Source organism: Hylobates moloch, unplaced genomic scaffold, assembly GCF_009828535.3.
Source record: "Hylobates moloch isolate HMO894 unplaced genomic scaffold, HMol_V3 SCAFFOLD_1, whole genome shotgun sequence".
Taxonomy (NCBI): domain Eukaryota; kingdom Metazoa; phylum Chordata; class Mammalia; order Primates; family Hylobatidae; genus Hylobates; species Hylobates moloch.
In genome coordinates this window covers 38,261,681-38,283,897 of record NW_026652276.1, presented here as the reverse complement: position 1 = coordinate 38,283,897, position 22,217 = coordinate 38,261,681, and the positions used below count along the sequence as shown (strand labels likewise).

At 40.6% G+C, this 22,217-nt stretch overlaps 1 long non-coding RNA gene and 1 other non-coding gene across 2 annotated transcripts in view; one reads left to right on the top strand and one right to left on the bottom strand.

Annotated features, from left to right (window-relative positions):
* Positions 1-22,217, bottom strand: part of LOC131381094 (uncharacterized) — a 59,405-nt gene that overhangs the window by 28,799 nt on the left and 8,389 nt on the right. Inside the window, exon 2 of the long non-coding RNA XR_009209556.1 lies at positions 11,389-11,444. This is a non-coding gene — a long non-coding RNA (uncharacterized LOC131381094). The remainder of the gene's footprint in view (positions 1-11,388; positions 11,445-22,217) is intronic.
* LOC116809769 (U6 spliceosomal RNA) lies at positions 1,579-1,685 on the top strand. Its single transcript, XR_004369954.1, has one exon. It is a non-coding gene; the product is annotated as a U6 spliceosomal RNA (small nuclear RNA).

Sequence of the window (22,217 nt, the reverse complement as noted above, 5' to 3'; positions counted from 1 at the left end):
GTGGTTGCTAAGCATAAGCCAACTTTGGAAAGCACTGAAAAAAAATAAATATGGTGCTCAGGAAAAAAACAACAACAAAAGAAGGAAGTAGTTTTCCAGTTTTATTCCATCAGGATCAGGTCACATTTGAAAAATTGTGTTCATTTCTGGATATCATCTTTTAAAAGTGACATTGACAGGCTAGTGCATGTCCAGAGAATGGTAACTACGAAGATATATCAGCCATGGCAGGCTAGGATATATTGCAGTGACAAATAAACACTCAAGCCTTTTTTTTTTTTCTTTTTTAAGACAAGGTCTTGCTCTTTCACCAGGCTGGAGTGCAGTGGCATGATCATGGCTCACTGCAGCCTTGACCTCCTGGGCCCAACCTATCCTCCCACCTCAGCCTCCCAAGTAGCTGGGACTACAACAGAGCCACCACACCCAGCTAATTTTTAAATTTTCTGTAGAGATGGGGGTCTTGTTATGTTGCCCAGGCTGGTCTCAAATGCCTGGACTCAAGGAGTCCTCCCACCTTAGCCTCTCAAAAGTGCTGGGATTACAGGTGTGGGCCACTGCACCTGGCCCAACCCTCAAGTCTTAATGGCTTAATACAACCCTCATGCCACAGTCTGACAGATGCGTGAGAAGTAGCCTTCTATGTGCTGACGCAGGGATTCAAGCTTCTTCCATCTCACAGATTCCATGCCTCTTATGTGTCCTGAGAATTTTCCACTGGATCCTCTGCACTAAGCAAGTCAGTAAGTGAAAGAGATCAAGGAAGATCTCATAAGACACATGGCCTGGCATAGAAGTAGCACACATACGTTTAATCTTGCTTTATTGGCCGAAACCCAGTCACATGCCCCAACCTAATGGCTAGGGTATTCTTGTATGCCCAAGAAGACGAAATGGATTGGGGAGCATCTAGCTAGCTCTGTCACAGATGGTGAGAGATCCAAAGTCATGTGGGACACAGCTGAAGGAACTAAATAAAGTCAAACTGGAAAAAAATGATACCTGTTCTCAAATATATGAAAGGAGGCACACAATAGCTCCCTCAAATATTTAAAGTGCTATTGTGTGGAATAAGGAATATACTTATTCTGGATAGCTTCTGAAGGCAGAACTAGGAAGAAAGAGTGAGACAAATGAGACAAAGTTTTATCCGTTTAGTATAAGAAAGAACTTGCTATCAATAGAGCTGTTCATCTCAGAGGAGATTACTCTGTGAGTACTAATAAATACTATTTTATTAAGTGCTTACTATGTGCTAAATTGTTAAATCATTTAGTTATAATAACTACTCTTGAAATAGTACTACTAATATCCATACTTTGCAGATGAAGAATCTGTTCTTAGAGAGATTGTGTAACTTGCCCAATGGCACACATAGTAAGAGGCAGGACCAGGATTTGAATCCTGGTCTTTTTGAACCCAAAGTGTGTGCACTTAAACCCTAGGCCATACTGCCCTTAAGGAATTTTGTTATTAGGTAGTTCAGCAGCGGTATTTCAAAGAGGATTTCTTCATTGTGTTTGAGTTGGACTGAAATGGAAGCTGTCTCATGATAGGTATGTATAAAGAAACTTCTGGGTACTCACTTCAGCAGCACATACATTAACATTGGAATGATACAGAGAAGATTAGCATGGTCTCTGTGCAAGGATGACACTCAAATTCCTGAAGCATTCCATATTTTTACCACCTGAATTTTGTAAAAATAAAATAAATAAAATAATTTAAAAAGAAACTTCTGGGGACATTGAAAGGCTCAGTTAAGTAACTAGTGCTTTGGTATTGGATGCTGAGGGAAGCACAGGACTCACACAGGGAAGCAAAGTTAAGCAAAATTCATTGCTGTTCCAACTAAAACTTCACCATGAGTATGTGGTTGCCAAAAGTGATTAATAAACAGTAGGAGGTTTGGGGGTGAAAATGACTCATGGGGCTACGTCCTATGCATGAGGGTTTGGCTACCACCAAAGCAAATCTTGATACAGCCACTGCCAGGAATAGTGCTGGGCTTCAGTTGGATGCTCAACATCTCCCCCTACAGGAGTCAGAGATGCAAATCCTCTACTTGTGTTGGCTGTAGTCATTTTAGTTCACACTCAGTCACACAGAAGCAGGCGCTGGCAGCCTTAGTGATTTTGTCAGGTAGCCATGGAGACACTATGGTGCTTCAGAAATTCATGGTCTACAAAGGGCGAGTGGATTCTGAAAGCATTGGAAGCGCATCATAATTCCCTGTCTCTGGCTTGCATTTGTAAAAGCAGATGAGCAAAACAAACATAATCGGACCCAAGTATCCAAACTGATGAAGAGACTCACTGGACAGAAGACAGTACTACTAGTTCTGCATCCTACAACAAGCAAGTTCTTATCTGGACTCAAGTGGCTATTCAGGAATTGCTGCATGCCAAGAATACAACACTGCAAGAAAATGCTCTCTAGTTTGTAAAAATTTATACCCTGTCTAAAGTGGTTCAGAAGTCACTGCCTATGCCATTTAAATGTGAAACAAAACAGAGTTCACCCCAAAGGAGAAGAAAGAGTAAATATATTTGGAGCACAGAATTGAACAGATTGCCACACTTAGGCAAGAAAATTGCTACAAGATTTCCAGTAGCTAAAGCTGTAAGAGAAACACATTTATATATTTTTCATTTTCTGACAACAGGAAGCAAATAAATCCATCAGCAGATAGATTTTTTTTTCTCCTTGCAAATAAATGAAATCACCAATGAATGGTATGGGTTCTTGTATAAAATACAGAGATTTATGGAGTGAACAGAATCTTAACTTCAGTATAAAAGATACTGAAATGAGCCCTCAGATGGCTCTTGAATTAGACATCCATAAAGAAAGAGAGCATAACTTTAAGTAACAATGAAGTCATTTTTGTAACAGGCTCTGTTGACATTGTGCAGAAATTCTTTTTCCAGGGTTTAAGTTAATAGAGGGATAGAACTGTGAAGCTGTGTATCAGGGATTCTCAAGCTTTAGTGAATGACTTTGGGAGCTTGATAAAAAGGTGGATCCTTAGGCCCCTTTCCCAGAGCTTTGGAATCTGTAGGCCTGGAGAAGGGCCTAGAAATATGCATTTTTAACTCTCACCCCACCAAGTGTTTGAGATGGAGTTGGGCTGTAGATCCGATTTTGAGAAACACAGATGGGATGACATAAGTGGACTTTGAGCAGGTGTTAGGCCAAGATCTGTTTGCAATGGGAGGGAAACTAGCTAGAGGCATTTCACAGCCTCTGTCGAGCTGAGGCTTATTTGGAAGAAGGGCTCAAGGTCTAATGTGGGCCAGGAACTACACTAGATGCTTGCATACACTGACTCATGTAAAGAATCAAGGAGCCACAGGCAGCATTTCTCTTCACAACACATTAGATTTGATGTCTATTTAAATTATCTGCCATGAATTGCTTAGAGCAAAAACCTTACTATAACATTCTAGTTACAGAATTATGTGAGCATTGTGTTATGTCCAGAGTCCCAGGAATGTTAAGTGTATCCCTAGATGGCCCCATTTTTTCTATTGCTCACAGTTATGAAACATAGTTTAACACTTGTGTCCCCATGAAAGGAATTTGTGCTTTGAAGTTCTTCCTACATCTGAGGAATCTAAACATGCCAGTGGTCATCATAAAGTAACTCTGTGGGCCTGAGGGGTATGTGGGTGTGCATGAGTGATGGGCAGGGAAGCTGCGCACAGGATTAGAGAGCTCCTTCCATTTTTCCCATTGCTGGTCACCACAGGTCGTGCCTGGTTTGAAAACAGAAACAAAACAAACAAGCAAAAACCCACCTGGCTTTTTGGGTTAAAGAACGGTAAACTTTGGGGCCCGGTGCGGTGGCTCATGCCTGTAATCCCAGCACTTTGGGAGGCTGAAGTGGGCGGATCACGAAGTCAGGAGATCGAGACCATCCTGGCTAACACGGTGAAACCCCGTCTGTACTAAAAATACAAAAAATTAGCCGGGCGTGGTGGCGGGCACCTGAAGTCCCAGCTACTCCAGAGGCTGAGGCAGGAGAAGCGCTTGAACACGGGAGGAGGAGCTTGCAGTGAGCCGAGATTGCGCCATTGCACTCCGGCCTGGGCGACAGAGCGAGACTCCGTCTCAAAAAAAAAAAAAAAAAAAAGGCCGGGCGCGGTGGCTCACGCCTGTAATCCCAGCACTTTGGGAGGCCGAGGCGGGCGGATCACGAGGTCAGGAGATCGAGACCATCCTGGATGACACAGTGAAACCCCGTCTCTACTAAAAATACAAAAAAAAATTAGCCGGGCGAGGTGGCGGGCGCCTATAGTCCCAGCTACGCGGGAGGCTGAGGCAGGAGAATGGCGTGAACCCTGGGGGGCGGAGCTTGCAGTGAGCCGAGATCGCGCCACTGCACTCCAGCCTGGGCGACAGCGAGACTCCGTTTCAAAAAAAAAGAAAGGTTAACTTTTTGGGTTTGGTGTTGGTGCACATCTCTAGTCATGATAGGATGCAGGTCAGAGGGCAGGGGTAAGCGGGAAAAAACACATGATTGCTTCTAAGAGTCTAAACCAAGGACACATTCCACCAATGGTGGTGCACCATGAAGCCTTTGAAGGTCCATATAAGACATTTCGAAGCCATGAATCTTGTTTGTTTATTAAAAAAATTTTTTGTTATACCGGAGCATAGAGATCTATCTTGGGGCAAAGTTTCAGAAAATAAGTAAAAGTCCAGTTTTCTAGATTCAGAACAATCAAAGGCTAGACAATGGCAATCAATAATAATGCTCCCCTCCATACCAATTTGAAAAGTTAAAAATTTTATCAGACATTCAAATGTCTTCACATTATGAAACAATTGGAACATTTTTTCTCCTTCATTAAATGGCCGATTTGACAGCTGTTTCAACTCAACACTCTTATTTTGATTATTTGTTATTCAACATTTGGCCCTGATAGTGTTATCAATTCTAAAGTGCTAAGACTATATTTAAATCAACTGAAATATTTTGGTTATGTTTTATTTACGGGACTTTGCTTGTCTTTTAACCTCCTTTAATAGCAGGCAGCCAAATTATTAGCTCATCTATTTTGGCAGAATAAAACAATTCATGGTTTAAAGAGTTTGGAAAAAGTAAAACTTCAGAGAAATATAACAACGTCCAGCTTACAATGCTGTTTGTGTACTTTCTATAGGATGTGTAGCTTCATCCTGTAGGAGGATTTCCTCCATTTGAATCCCCAAGGCCTCTGACTGATTTCCCTCTTCCTTTGGTGCTGTTTGTGTTTAAAAAATAATGCCTAAGGGAAAGATAACCATCGTTCTGTTGCTTTGTGGACACATGCATTCTCATACAATTTCTGTTCCCTCTTCCTTCAGTGATGAGATGAAGAATTGAGCGTAAGCACATCAAAATTGCACAGTAAGTGGTCAGGAGTCTTTCAAATAGCACTAAAAGAGGCTGAATTGCCAGTGAGGAAGGCGCAGCTGGAAGCTAGATATTGCATCATCTGGCCTTCCTCTGCTGAACAAAGAAAATTATTTTGTGAAGTATGTACAGATGCTCTTATTTCAAGTGACATAATGCATTTGTTTCAATGGAGGTTTTCAATCTGCAACTTTGAAATTTTTCTGCATATGGAAAACCCCATGACAATTCGTTGTACCCTTGGGTACATCTGAAAGAAAACTGTTGGATCTTAAAGCCAAACCAGCAATTTGGACAAACTTGGAGGATTATTTTTCTGGGATGTTTCCATTTAATATTACAACACAGAGGTTCTGCATTTATGTCAAAAGGGAAGAACTAGAAAAAGGCTTTCTGTAGGCCATGAAACTAGTTATGCTTTGCGATTGTAAATCTGTATTGACCACTATAATTCAAGTGTTTAAACTGCATATTCTTAGAAACTGTGAATTTTTCAGAAAAGCAAGCATCAATATAAGCTTCTAAAATCAAAGCTAATTTAGTCATTTATTTATGACTACCAGGTTGAAGCTTCCTTTGAAAATCCTATTTCATACAGAGCAACAAAAACAGATGACAAAATCTAAATATTTTCACGTTTATTCTAAAGATTGGTGAAAAGTATATTGCTGGATATTTTATTACCATGAATTAATTGCTTGAGAAATAACCTCCAGATTTAATAAAAGAAAAGAGGAGGTTCTTCACGAGCCAGTTAAAACCATGGATATGCTGCATAACTCACTTCTGTCAGGTAGCAAGGTTGCTTATGGAAAGAAGAGCCACAGAAATTGTTTAAGCAGGCCAAGGAATTGAAAAAGTGGAAAAGGAGAAGGTTGTCTCAACTGAAGTCACTAGTACCTTTCTAACTCAGAATCTTGGAGGAATTTCTCTGCATATCTCTTGTCCTTTACTTGACAGACCAAAATAAACTGAGATACCAGAAGAGTTTGTTCAGATTTTTTAGTTTAGTTTCAGTTCCCCAGTTTTCAGAACTGAAGGCCAACAATATTCCCTCCACACGATGATTCGCCTCTCTACCCCTTCATGTCTCTTTAACTTCATTGCCTACTATAGTAAGTACACGTTGCCCTGGAGTCAGGTGGACTTAAGTAATCAACCAGAATATATTTATGACTTACTCTTCAAATGTCCTGTGGTAGGTACTGTGGGGGTCATATGGAAGTACCTGGATTTTTACATTCCTCAATAGGATCCTTTTGCTTTAGCACAGCCAGTTCACTTGCTGTCCGTGCCCAAGACTTAAATCCCTCCCTCTGGAAACTGCTTACGCTTTCTACCTGCAATACCTTCCCCACACCTCTCTGGCAGTTCCTAGCCTTCAAGTATAGCTCAAAATTAACTTCTTTCACTCACCCCACTTTGATTTTTCTGTGTCACCTCTGAAATTACGTATGAAAACTCCTACTTTTTGTAAGAGTCCCTGTGAACTCATTGAACGTGAAGATCACAATTTATTCATGCTTGTGTGCCTTGTGCCAAGAATAGCCCAGAAAGAAAGTCCATAAAATCATAGATACATATCTTCATTTATTTCCAGTGAAAGGATTGGTCTGAAAAACTGGCCTGCCATTATTGGAAAGAGAAAAGCATTAATCTCTTTGAAGAACATCATGTTGCACGTTGACCAAAGTGTTGGAAAAAAAAAAAAAAAAAAGAACACCATGTGGCCTGATTTCCTTATCACTTTTCCACATAATAGTGTTTTGCTTGAGGAGAAGCCTCTAAGATTGGTTATTTTTTACAAGTTTGTTTTTTGTTGATCCCAACATGCAAATATATCTGTATCTATGGATTTGTTCACTCTTTGACGTAATCCTCTAAACTCTTTGGGAGTTTTCTGCCCTCTGATTAGGAAGCCTTTATTTAAAATATCAGTTTTTTTGAATGTACTTAGTGGAATTATGTAGTACAATTTTAGACTAACTTGTAACAACACAAAATGCCAAACCTTAAAATATAATCTTTTAATCTTAAATTTAGGGTCTAGACTTTCTTTGTTTCCTTCCTCATTTTCCCTTCCCATGGCTGTACATTATATATATATATATATATATATATATATATATATATATATATAATAATATATAAATATATTTATAAATGTATTTTTTGAGTGAGTCTCATTGAGTGCGTGGACCATCTCAGTCATATCCCTTCGGTTCACACCTTCTCTGCTTCAGCCTCCGTATTGGGATGCAGGTCCGCCACCAGACAGTAATTTTCAGGGTTTCACCGTGTTAGCCAGGATGGTCTCGATCTCCTGACCTCATGATCCGTCCGCCTTGGCCTCCCAAAGTGCTGGGATTACAGGCGTGAGCCACCGTGCCCGGCCTATTTACATAATATATTAAGGCCAGTTCATTTTGACTGATACTAAAGGTAGACTTGAACCTTGTAATTGAAAATCACTTACACAGTGTTTACCATGTGCTAGGCAAAGGCTTTGCATGTATTACCTCATTTAGTCCTCATAGCTCTAGGAAGTAGGTTCTATTATTATTTATTATTGTTATCCTCTTTCTCCTTTTGTATGTCAGTCTGAATGCAGATTCTCCTATCTTCATGATTGACCTTCAGACTGCAGGTTTAGCAGTTGCTAAAAAACAAAAATCAATCCAGCTCCTATTTCTGCCCCAAGCTGCCAACAACAAGGGTTGGGGAAAACTTTTCCAGGCTGACAATTATTGTTAAAAGCAGCTTTTCCTGTAGGCTGTCTGGCAGTAGCAGGAAGGCAGGCTGAGTATCCCATGATTGCCAAAGCAAGGAGGGCTTCTGGTGGAAATGGACTTCTTTGATATATTTTTCTCCTGGGCTGATCTGCTTTTCTATTTCTCCTCTTTCACTGCTGTGTGTGTGTGTGTGTGTGTGTGTGTGTGTGTGTGTGTGTATGTTTATTTCAGGTCATGATCTGCTGCTTCTGTCCTGAAAACGCACTTGGAGCTCTATCCACAGAGGTAATTTCAAAGTTTAGAAGTTGTGTTCTGAGTTTTATCTCACAAGCAAATGCTATGATTTCCAAACATCTGTTCTCTAGGCAGTGTTAAAATTCATTATCCTGACAATCGCCCTTTGGCCTATGTGCCAGGGCAGCTGAAGCCAACCCACCCTGGATTCCACCTGCTACTCTTTACGATGAGACAATAGTAATTTTTTTATGAATCACAGGGGAAGTCAGTGAATAATGTCCTTGACATCATCTTTACTGCAAGTACAATAACAAGTTTTACAGGGCCATTCTTTACAATACACTTTAATATCTATGACGCAATGCCAAAACTCACATCAATGAAATTAATTCTACAAGGCACAAAACACAAGTATGCAAATTTCTAATGGTTTGATTTGAGAATAAACTTTTAGCGTGCCCAATGCAATGAAGAAGTCCTTCACAAATATTACTTCTAGTGACTCTAGGTTACACTCCTGGACAAGCCTTTAAGGCTGTGAGGAACCTGAGAAATCCACTGAAAATTTACATCTAAATACAGTCATCCCCCTTCTCTAATCATGTGCTGTGGGAGAATCCCAGTAAGCAGACAGCACTTCTAGATGTTCTTATAAAACAACTAGAGTTGACCCTAGCACAGAAGAATGGATGACTGTAGACCTAAGAAAACATAAGCCCCAAATTCATTAATTCAGCCATGATTAAAATTAAGCTGAAGTCATAAATTAAAATCTTTAGTAATAGGAATCTTGAGCTAATAAAAAACTGTTGATACGTGTGTTTGGGAATACAAAACTCTGAGTTGGCTTCTTGACATCTTGTTGTGAGAGATAAGAAAGCAGGTTAGAAAATGTTTGCCTACCAGGGACCATAAAATTTGGGTTAGTTTTTATTCCCTTTCTTATTATTATATTGAGTTTCTGTCTACTGCTCTTTGATAAAAACGGCAAAGACTTTTTCTGAAATAATGGAATTTTAATAGCTTTAATAGTTTCCAAACCTGCTGACTTATAATCTTGGGACTTTGAATGTTTGTTATAAAAGATTACATTTGTAGAATGTTCAATGAGGAAAGCTATTAAAGTAGAAAATTATTTTTCATAGAAAGTTGATTTTATTCATCAACTGTGAAGAAACTTCCGTTGTACCAGTATTTATTCACTCCTTCCATAGTGACAAAATTTGTAGCTGGGTACAAAGGTACCTAGGATATAGGCAGTGAGGTATGGCCATGTGACTAAATAATGGCCAATCGTATGTGAGCAGAGGTTAATTTGTAACTTTGTGAAAATGTTCTCAAAGGGAAAGGAGTGTCCTGCTGGGGTCCTCTTTCCTGGCGCCTGGAGTATAGGTGCAATGGCAAGTCACCTTGGAAAATATAGACAAGGACAGAATTGCAGTGCTGCAGAGCAAAGACAGAAGGACCTGGGTTTCTGATCCCACAGAGGGGCTCATACCTGCCTAAGTAAGACCTCTTACCTCTGGACTTTATTCATATGAGGAAGAGATAAACAGCTGTTTTATTTAAGTCACTGTTATTTTGGGATTATTTGCTAAACCAAATCCTAACAAATAAACCAACTTTGTGCTAACTGATCTGCTGACTGTGACCTCATTGATCAAATTCAAATGAACCTAATCAAATAGAAGACTCTCCAGATCATCTGGAGACACATACAATTTCTCAGCCATCCTTAGATCTTTGTGTCACCAACACAAGAGTCAAAGTGTCTGATGAAAGCATCTGATTGGCGAAACCAGTGTCCTTTATGTGTTAAGGATGAGGCAAATTATTGGGTCCTTCTGGCTTCCACTTCAAGATACACACAGTGGGGAATTAACCCCTAGAGAAAAGGTGTTCAAATAAAAGAATATAAATGCCCCCAGTGCTTTCTGAACCAGGTCCCTTAGAGTTGGATTTACTGGTGCATCAACTAAGCAGGAAGCTCTTCAAGGAGATGGAGTTGGGTCAGGTGGTGTTGGGTAAGGTGAGGGAGCTGCTTGAAGGAGGAGCACATCCTACATCAGTGAAGGACAACACTAAATTGTTGTGGATATTTACATAATCAAGGTATATATTAAACATGGAACAGGGCATGCTGGAAAGATGATGGCTCAGCAAGTCTCACCTTCCCTTCTCTTTAATTACTAAACACTCCAACCTCCAACCTCTTCCTGGCTAACTAGGTGGAGCCTGGAGGGCATGAGCCAGAGACCTGTAGCTGAACTTCCAATCCTGCTACTACCCTAAAGCCAGATAAAACCCAGGCAAAGCCTTGGGGAAGATTTGAAAGCTGCAGTTCCTGAGGAAGGCTTGGACCATGGGGCACTCAGGCAGAAGGTTAACATTGGTTAGCATGAGTGTACCTGTCTTTTTGCTTCCCAGGAGGCTGAAGGGGAAGGCTGGGTTCTCTCCACTTCTGAGGTTGAGTGAGCATGAGAGGCCCACGGAGAAGAGGAGTATCCTCCCAATTCCTCAGCAGAGGCTTAGAAACCTTTTCACTGATGCAATGGGTCAGAAGATCAGAGCTTGCTGCACTTCCACCGCTCTCAAGACTGCTACTACTAAAGTATCTTCAAGACGAGACCAAAGAAAATAACACTTCACCACTGGGGCCAGCAGCCATAGAGGGGAAGAGTAAATAAAATAATCAAAGAGGACCTTAACAAAATCTGAGTAGTTTACTTGCGGAAAGATTTTAAGCAAACAACAGATAAATCCAAAGACCTCAGGATAGGAGAAGATACTTTGGGGAGAAATTAATGGTATGAAATGAATCTTGCAATATATATAGTTAAACGGAAATGGATAACTATATCCATTTAACTATGTATAGTTACATCAAAGTGGATAATGCACTATACTATTTGAGTGCATATAACCTAATTGGACAGGCACTGTGGCTCACACCTGTAATTCCAGCACTTTGTGATAAGAAAGACCATAAAAGATTAGGAAAAAATCTAGGAGACTTACCTATATAACTTGGAAGATGAGGGAAGAACTTCTTAACTAGACAGGCAACACAGGAGCTATAAAAGACAGAAATATTTTACTATATGATATATAAAGACAAATATTTGCAGCATAACAAAACAAAATACAACTGGATGAGGTGGCTCACACCTGTATTCATAGCATTTTGGGAGGCAGAGGTGAGAAAATCACTTGAGGCCAGGAGTTTAAGACTAGCCTGGGCAACATAATGACATTCTGTCTCTAGGAAATTTTTTTTTTTTTTGAGACGGAGTCTCGCTCTGTCTCCCAGGCTGGAGTGCAGTGGCACGATCTCAGCTCACTGCAAGCTCCGCCTCTCAGGTTCATGCCATTCTCCTGCCTCAGCCTCCTGAATAGCTGGGACTACAGGCGCCCACCACCACGCCTGGCTAATTTTTTTGTATTTTTAGTAGAGATGAGGTTTCACTATATTAGCCAGGATGGTCTCCATCTCCTGACCTTGTGATCTGCCAGCCTCAGCCTCCCAAAGTGCTGGGATTACAGGCATGAGCCACAACGTCTGGACCAAAAAAGTTTTTTTTAAATGAGCTGGGTGTGGTGGCAGGTGCCTGTGGTTCCAACTACTTGGGAGGCTGAAGTGGGAGGATTGCCCGGGCCCAGGAATGCAAGGTTAGAGTGAGCTAGTTTCATACCACTGGCTTAAAAACAAACAACCTAACAAACAAACAAACCAAGAAACCAAAAAACCTCTTTACCAGGCAAAAGATACTATAAACAAACTCAAAAGGCAAATGAGAGAGTTGGAGAAAATTTGTAATTCAGATGGCTATTTAAAACTCATAGGAAAAAAATGAGCAAATAATGTGAGTAAATAGTTCTTAAAGGAGCAAATCTAAATAGTCAATACGATATAAGAAGAGTTGAGAACATGCTTAAACTAGCTAGCAGAAAATGCAAATTAAAGTAGAAATAAGGGATCTCTCTTCTGAACTGTTGTTAGTGTGAGGGGTACGAAACACCCACTGTTGATGGAGACAGGGAAATGCAAATTCTTATATATTTATGTTGTTAAGTTCTTACAGGCTGTGAAGAAAGCAATTTGGTTACATCTTTTAAAACTAAAAGTTCATATATCCTTTAACACAGCAATCCCAATTGTGGAGAACCTATGTCATAGAAATATAAGCAGCAGGCCGGGCACGGTGGCTCACGCCTGTAATCCTAGCACTTTTGGAAGCTGAGGCAGGCGGATCACAAGGTCAGGAGATTGAGACTATTCTGGCTAACATGGTGAAACTCCGTCTCTACTAAAAATACAAAAAAATTAGCTGGGCATGGTGATGCACGCCTGTAGTTCCAGCTACTTGGGAGGCTGAGGTAGGAGAATCACTTGAACTCAGGAGGCAGAGGTTGCAGTGAGCAAAGATCGTGCCACTGCACTCCAGCCTGGGCAACAGAGTGAGACTCCATCTCAAAAAAAAAAAAGAAAGAAATATAAGCAGCAGTAGGTAAGAACATGAATACGAGAGGTTTATTTGGCATTGCTCTAGTGATAAAAGACTGGAAATAGCGTAAATGAGTAAAGATAAGGAAATAGACAAATAAGAGTACATTTACATCATAGAATAACAGGTAATCATTAAAAAGAATGAAAACAATTGACTTACAGGGATTGCCACAAAGTATTGTTGAAGAAGAAAAATCAGATACAGAGAGATAAGCATAGTAGGACCCCATGCTTGTAAAGTAACCAGTGTCAAAATCCTACCATTTATCTGATGATTTATGAGTATCTGTGTATATATGTATATGCATAAATATGCTTGTATGTGGCTATGTATATATAAAAAGTACAGAAGGGCACACACTAGTTGTTAACATGAGGTATGAGGGTGGAGAGTAGGGCAGGATGACTGGATGGACATGAATGTAAGAGATAGAAGAACGTTAGAAAAACAGAGGCTGTTTTAAAAGGGCCCACCATGTGAAATATAATCCTATTTACGTAAAAGGATGTATGTGTGTGTATATTTGCATATAAATAAATTTTCAAGCAAATTAAGCAAATAAACAATTTTAAGCAAATCGCAAATACTGTATAGTTTCATCTGGAAATATCTTACGTGTCTATGCATGCTTGTAGTGGTGTTATGAACCAGGAAGAAGGAAAAAGGTGGAAGGATGTCCACTGGATTGTTAGTATGGGTCTCCTCAGGGGGTGGAAGTGAAGTGGGGGGTAGGAGGGATATAATTAGCCTTGCCTTTCTATGTTTTTCAACTGTATTGTTTCACTTGCGGCAATAAACAGGGAAAACTGGCAATTTGGTCCTTTGGCAGGCCTGAGAATTGGAAGAGCCTTTAGGAATATCTGCCATCTTTTCTCTCGTATTCAAGGCAGCACGTTTAAGCAATTGTGGACATCAAATAGATAAATTGCAAACTATTAGTGAGGAAACTAAGGGATGGCTTTTACCAAAGCTGTTAAAGTTAATATTTAATAGTCAGAGATACCACAAAGCAAGATGGGGCAGAGCTCATAAATTTTGGGGTGAAGAATTGTATATATCTCCACCTTCTAAGGAAATAAATGTAAATTTAGAAAATACTTTGTACTAGATGCATTCAAGTAGATATACTTAACTATTCTGCAATTGTTGGACATAGATATTGTCGCCCAGATAATAATGCAATAAGTATCTTTCTTGGCTGTCTAGAAATGATGTTTAAGAAGACTATAGGATGACCAACCCCTTTTCAAGACTAAAGGTTAAGAGAAACAAGGAATGATAGGTATAAAAATATCTCCTGCCCTTGCAGTAAAAAAGTCTTATGCACAGAAAGAAGACCAAAAGGAAATAGAGTGCACCAGAATACTAACAATGGTTGTTTTTCAAAAGTGATATTATGTGTATTTATAAATAGTTATTTCTATTATTTGCTGTTCTGTCGAACTTCCTGTAACGAGTTTATAATATTTTATAATAAAAGAGAAACCAATAAACCTAAAAAACCCCGAGAAACTTAAAAAAATATAAGTGCAAAAGTTTCCTTTGACAAAAAACATTTATAAGCATGTTGTCAATGTATTTTAGAGTTCTTTCACTATTTATGGCATTTCATCCATATATGGACTATTAAGGGCAGAGATACAATATCTTTATTTGGGTCAAAAATCTCTGTATTCAAAAAACAGAATTACAAGGCATTGCAGATTGGAAAATACGAATATGCTCTGAAATTAGTATTTTGGATCCACTATGAGGAAATGCCAGCCTGACATGAAATACCGAAGAGAGGGCAGAAAAAAAAGCTACACTATTTCTTTAATAATATGACAAAAGCAGAAGCATTACTAGACCAGGTCTAGAACAGCCCAGCTTCCCCTTTCACTTAATTACTTAATTTCATTAATTCATCCTCACTTATTTGCTCATACAAATATTCATTTAAATATCATATAGTAAGGCAAATTAACCTCTCTGATTGGCAATTTCCTCAGAGGTTAAATGGGGACAATCCAGGGGTACTACTTAATTTGTTTACAGGGTACTTCTTAAAGTAAGGGATAATGAATGTGAAGTTCCTGGCACCTAACAGATACTAAAAAAAAAAAAAATTAGAACATTGTCGTTGTTATTATTCTTCCTATTAGGTGTCCAGCTTAGTACTAACCACCCTTGGGGAAGGGTTTCACAGTAATTCTGGTGAGGAGGAATTGGTGCCACAGTGTGTTAGATGCTTACAATTAACAGCATAGAAAACAGTGTGTGTTTTATCCCTAAAAGTAGATTGAGTATGTCTCTACAATTTTTAAACCAATTTTTATTGTCTGTGCTAAATCCTTAGTTGAAAGCTGTCTTTTGGTCCCTGAATCAGCGTGGCCTGACCTATATTTTCACTAGCTCTGCCACTGAGACAGGCCATACCCCTTGCCTAGTGATAGCTGAAAAGCTTCTTGCTGGTAGGTAAGTCACCCCTTACCTGTATGTGAGGTGATGACATGGACCCCTTAAATCTTTCCAGAGTCCGTTGCTAGCCTTCTTGGTGGAAACTGCTAGGTGCAAGTTTTTCTGTGAGTACCTGGTAACAGTAACCATGTGTCTCAGTGGCTAATGCATCTTGTGGCCACTTGGAATAGCAACAAGAATCTCCAGATGGAAGGATGCTGCCAATGAGACTTTATATAGTTAAAAGAACATTTGGAAGTCTGGGGATACGCATGCACTTTATGTAAATCCAAATTTAATTTAGACTAACACCATGGCCTTCTGGCACCCGATAAGGCAAGGCAACCCAGATGCATGTTCCCATCAGGTGGTAACTCATTAGCTGGAATAGTCTAAGCTTTCAGTGGTTATGATGAGGGCCCTGTGAGAAAACGCATGCACAGTGCCTAGCATGGTCAGTAGTCAGTAATAGTGACGATTATTTTTGTTGTCAGCATCCAAATCACCATTCTCATGGCTCTGTGGTAATTATCTGATGGCTCAACCAAGAAGGAGCTTGCCTCATTCTAGCTGGTTGCAGGATGAACTTAGTGTCTGGGAAACTGCTTTTCTGGTTATAAAATCAGGTTTAGGGAAAACAGAAGTTGTGGCATATGGAGATATCCTGTTTTTTCCTCCTAACTTGATGTGTGGGCTGTTCTTTTTCTGTCCTAGAAATCATAGTGTTTTAGAATACCTCTTCTTAATGCCCATTCCCCCCTTTTTTGCTGGGATACACATCAGTGCTACATACTTCCACTGAATGTATCCAGATTTGATCAAAAACAGCAAATTGTGGTAAAGCAAAGCACCACGGTTATTCATGAGTCACAGAACTATATGCAGTTCACCAGAGCTGGTAGCTGTCTCAGTTTGGGCCCTCTCTGAAGCAGAGCCTGAAGCAAGGACTTGGATGCAGGCAGTTTATTATTATTATTATTTTATCATTTTTTTTTGAGACAGGGTCTCACTCTGTCACCCAGACTGGAGTGCAGTGGCATGATCTCGGCTCACCATAACCTCCGTCTCCCAGCCTTAAGTGATTTTCCCACCTCAGCCTCCTGAGGAGCTGGGATTACAGGTGTGTGCCACCATGCCCGGCTAATTTTTGTATTTTTAGTAGAGATGGGGTTTCACCATGTTAGCCAGGCTAGTCTTGAACTCCTGATCTCAAATGATCCACCTGCCTCAACCTCCAAAGTGCTGGGATTACAGGCGTGAACCACTGCTCCCGGCCCAGGCAGTTTATTTGAGAGGTGATTCTATGATGCAGGAGTTAAGGATTGATGAGATAAGGCGGGAAAGGAGGAAAAGCTAAGATAAGGGCACATGCTGGAGTTTGTCACATTAAGCAAGGGGGCCTTGATTCTCCCTGGACTGCGGAGAAGCATGCCGAATGCCTCTCAGAAGCATCCACCTGAAGGGTTCTCCAGTCATACGATCTTGAGGATTGCCCTGAGCTTTACTGCTTTGAAATTCTGGGTTTATGCTTGCACATAGTGAGGTGGAATTCAGAGACAGCCATGAGGTAAAACAAAAACAAAACCAACAAATCAGGGTGGGGGGATCTTCTAAAACGGTGGAGTAAAGACCTTCAAAAATCTGCTCTTTCATACAAGCAGTGAGAACTGTCAAAATCAACTTTTTCAGAACTCTGGAAATTACTTAAAGGCTTACAGCAGTCTGGGTGCTTACTCAAGAAAAACAGCTGAATCTCAGTAAGAAGAGCAAGACCTGTGGCATTCCAAATTGCCCTAATTCCATCCCACTCCCACAGCTCGGTCAGGCCATGGAAATTAACAACCTTAAAACTGGCAGTTGTGAAAACACAGCCTAGCAGCTACTGCAGGGTGCAGAACAGGCTCGGAGTTCCCCAAAAGCCCATCCCTAGAGAAGTTGTCACTATTTGACCTGACAGCTCAGGGCTCGTCTTTGTTTCATTTGACTCAGAGGTTGCTCCATGCAACCAACTCTACCCATAGGGTATTTATCAACTATAAACAAAAGGCAGTTGTTTAACATTGCATTACCTGAGGTGCCATTACAAATTCAGGCTAACAAGAGGCTAAGCACAAAATGTAAGAGGAACACTGGTGAATTAGTTATCTATAGGGGATTTTGAAAAGCTTTGCCATATTCCTACAAATCTAGAAGGCCACATGCATGCATAGCACAGTGTACATGCTCAGGAAAGTCCTGGAAGACCTTAGGCTCTCACCTGTCGCTGACTTTAAAACTCTGTACATGCAGGAAGTGAAGGCAAAGGCAGAACTGGAAACGGCTGCTAAAATGTTGGCCAAGGCGCGGTGGCTCATGCCTATAATCCCAGCATTTTGGTAGGCCAGGGCCAGGGGATCACCTGAGGTCGGGCGTTCGAGACCAGCCTGACCAACATGGAGAAACCCCCGTCTCGACTAAAAATACAAAATTAGCTGGGTGTGGTGGTGGGTGCCTGCAATCCCAGCTACTCGGGAGGCTGAGGCAGGAGAATCACTTGAACCGGGGAGGCAGAGGTTGCGATGGGCCAAGATCACGGCACTGCACTCCAGCCTGGGCAACAAGAATGAAACTCCATCTCAAAAAATAAATAAATAAAATAAATAAAATGTTGAAGCCATGACCCAAATACACACAGATGCCACAGGCAAAGGCTGGGAGAATCACTGGTTCAAAGAGTTTAAGGAAATCTCGGTCCAATTATTAGCTGACCGCTAAGCTAACCAAGCCGAAACTCCAGTGGTTGCATAGGGCAAAGAATATGGACTAAACAGAATTAGTCGAGGAAAGTCACTAAACAAACAACAGCAATAAAAAAAACAACAAAGAGCAATAACAGCAAACCCTGGGAAGGGAGGGGAATCTGATTTCCGGAGGTGACACATAATTTACAATATCTAGTTTTCAACAAAAAATGATAAACCTGACAGGTCAAATAGTGACAGCTCTCCAGGGATGGGCTTTTAGGGAACTCCGAGCCTGTTCTGCACCCTGCAGTAGCTGCTATTTTCAGCTGTGTTTTCAGAATTCTCGGTTTCAAGGTTGTTGATTTACAAGGCCTCACATAAGTATGGCCCACACACAAGGGGAAAAAAGCAGTCTATAGAAACTGCCTCTGAGGAAACCCAGATGTTATACTTACTATACAAAGACTCCAAATTAGTTATCATAAATATGTTCAAGAATCTCAAAGAAACCATGTCTAAAGAATTAAAAGAAAGTATAAGAATATTGGCCCATTAAATATAGAATATCAACAAAGAGTTATAAATTACAAGAAAAAAGAGAACTAAATAGAAATTCAGGGCTTGGAAAGTTGCTATAGACTGAATGTTTATGTCCCCCAAATTCATATGTTGAAACTGAATCTCCAGTGAGATGGTATTTGGAGGTGGGGCCTTGGGAAGGTGATTAGGTCATGAGGGCAGAGCCCACACCAGAACTTGACCATGCTAGCAATCTTATCTTGGACTTCCAGCTTCCAGAACTGTGAGAAATACATTTCTGTTCTTTCTTTATTTACTTTTTTGAGACGGAGTCTTGCTCTGTCACCCAGGCTGGAGTGCAGTGGCATGATCTCGGCTCACTGCAACCTCTGCCTCCCAGATTCATGCAATTCTCCTGCCTCAGCCTCCCTAGTAGCTGGGACTACAGGCGCCTGCCACCACGCCCCGCTAATTTTTTATATTTTTAGTAGAGACGGGGATTCACTGTGTTAGCCAGGATGGTCTTGATCTCCTGACCTTGTGATCTGCCCGCCTTGGCCTCCCAGAGTGCTGGGATTAGAGGTGTGAGCCACTGTGCCTGGCCTGTTCTTTATAAGCCACACAGTTTATAGTATTTTGTTACAGCAATCCAAAGAGAATAAGAAAAAGGTACAACAGCTGAAATGAAAAATTCACTAGAGGGTATCAACAGCAGCTTTGCACTAGAAGAAGAAAGAATCTGTGAACTTGAAAGCAGGTCAACTGAGAGTGCCTAGCTTGTGGAACAGAAAGAAAAATAATAAATAAAAATGAATGGAGCCTCAGAGACCTGTGTGACACCATCAAGCATACCACATACAAATAATCGGAGTCCAAGGAGAGGAGAAAGAGAAAGGGATAGAAGGGGATAAAATATTTGAAGAAATCGTGGCTTAAAAGCTTCCAAACTTTGATGAAAAACATTAATCTGCACATCCAAAAAGGTCAACAAACTCCAGGCAGGAGAACTCAAAAAGGTTGACACTTAGATACATACATTATAGTCAAACTTTGGAAAGACAAAGAGACTATTGAAAAAAGCAAGAAAAACATCACATACTATGGATGCTCATAACAACGTCATTCATAACTGTCAAAAAGTGGAAACAAATGTCCATTAGGGGATGAATGGATAAACAAAATGTGGTACATTCATATAAGAGAATATTATTTGGTCACAAAAAGGAATGAAGTTCTGATACATGTTACAACATGGATTAACCTTGGAAACTATGCTAAGTGAAAGAATTCAGTCACAAAACACCATGTACTGTATGGTTCCAGTCATATGAAATGTCCAGAAAAGACAAATACATAGAGACAGAAAGTAGATTAGTGGTTGCCAGGAGTGGAGGAGAAAGAAATGGAAATTGACCATTAATGGGTATTTTCTGGGATGATGAAAATACTCTAGTATTAGATAGCACTGATTAATGCACAATATTAAGAATATACTAAAACCACTGAATTGAACACTTTAAGAGTGAACTTTGTAGACTGTGAATTTTATCTTGATAGGCTGTTATTTAAAAAATCAAACAAACTACTTGGTGAGTGCTTGAGGTGGGACACTGCCAGCTGAAGACAAATTTGAGCTCCCATGAACTTCCCCACCACTGCCATGGCTGAAATCAGAGGTGAATTCAGGGCAGGTGATGTCTGGCACCAAAGAGATATGCTCCAATAGCCTGGGAATAGGTAAAATAAGCTGCAGGGTATATGCTATTTCTGGAGTTTTAGGGGTAAATTTGTGCCTTGCTTTCCTGCTCAAGCAAATGAAAGGGAAAATGAATGAATGGAAGTGGTGCAATTTATAGTGATACATTGAATCCCCTGTAATTAAATTTAAATACAATTCTAAATTTTATATTCTAAATACAATTCTAAATTATACTACTTTAGAAAAATCATTCATATTTTTTTTTATTTGTGATACATCTCACAACAGATAGAAAGTTGGCACTGTGTGGCAAGAGCCTGGTAGCCTGGCTTAAGAGATCATCTATTTCAGTGGGTCCCAGATTTTGGTAACCACAAGAGTTACTTTAGAAGCTATTAGAAATGTTGATTCTGGATCTCTCCTATTCTCTAAACTCCCTTCTCATTCCTTGGCTAAAGAATGTGATTCACTAGGTCAGGAGAGGGGCCGAGGCGTCGACACTGCCAAAAAGCAGCCCTGGTGATTCCGATGCAGGCAGTCTGTGGTTCCGGTTGAAAAATATTGATATTGCCCAACTCATTGGTCTTAGATGAGATAATTGAGACACACAGAGGGGAAATGACTTGCTTGAGGCCACATGATAGAAGCAGAGGTATAGAGTGTGAATTTGCATTCAGGTCTCATCACCTGCAGTCTCATGCTCTGTCCATTATACCACAGCCCTTCTCACATAGTTGGGTTAGAACAGCCCTGTGGTCACCGCTCAGGAGTGCTCAGGAGAGCGGTGGACTTGTGTCAGGGAGCATTCAAGCCACTATACACTTGCCAATGGCTCAGGCAACCCGAATTTCTGCTGCTTTTGCATATAAAAAGCATCTTGTGCAGAGCATCAGAATATGAGTGATGCCACGTGGGAGCCAAGGAAGGCCAGCGAATGTGAGAATGTGCGTGTTTGAAAGTACTTGGAGATTTCAGAGCGTGGCAACCCAAGGACCCACAAATGACTCATTTCTTTTTAGACCAGAGCTACATAGTGTTAAGCATTCAAACATTTTCAGACATGTGGATCACTGACTTCAGTGTTCAGTTTCCTGCTGGCACCTAATATCATGAAATTACATTGCAGAGAATTCTAATTCATAGTCAGAACCGTTATAAATATATTTGGCTACAAAAAACAGAGACAATGAAAGGAATGAGAGAGAGTGCTACGTACACTCTTCAAGGATAAAAGATTAGTCTTGAAATTATATCATAATTTTATAAAATGGGGAGTCTAGGCTGAGAAAGCCTTATATGGTGGCATAAGAAAACATTGGTGCATTACGGGGACTGGGAGATATGGAGTTTGGTGTGGCTGGGTAAGGAGTGTGCTTGGTGTGGCTGTGTGTATGTGTGTGTCTGTGTGTGTGTGTGTGTGTGTGTGGGAGGCAGCGGAAAGGGAGATTAGGGATAGGGAGGAGCATGAACCCTGAGGGACACGGTCAGTGTGGGAGGAAGATCCAGATCACTAAAGGCCTCAAATGCCATTTTATGGAGCTTGGACCTCATCTAATTGACATTGGGGAACCACTAGAAGATTTCAAGCCGTGCAGATGGAATTGCAGTTTAGAAGGATCACTCAGGTTGGAGTATGGAGAAAAGCTGGAAAAGGGATGCAGGAACAGAGACCACTAAAAAATGATAAGGGCCTGAACCAAGGTCTTGGTTAGAAGTTCTTCCCAAGCTTGAGGACAACCAGTTTTAGTTGCTGCCACGGGGCAGGTCCTCAGAGACACAATACTTGGGACCATTGTCCCCACTGCCTCTTTACTTCTTAGGAGACATCTGTGATCAGATTTGAAAATCAAATTTCAGAGAGGCAAGCTTGGACGATGGGTGTAAGTGTTACAAGAAAAACTGGTAAGCAGACGAGGAGAAAAGATGAGAAAAAGGAGCAGGAAGAGGAAGAGAGAAAAG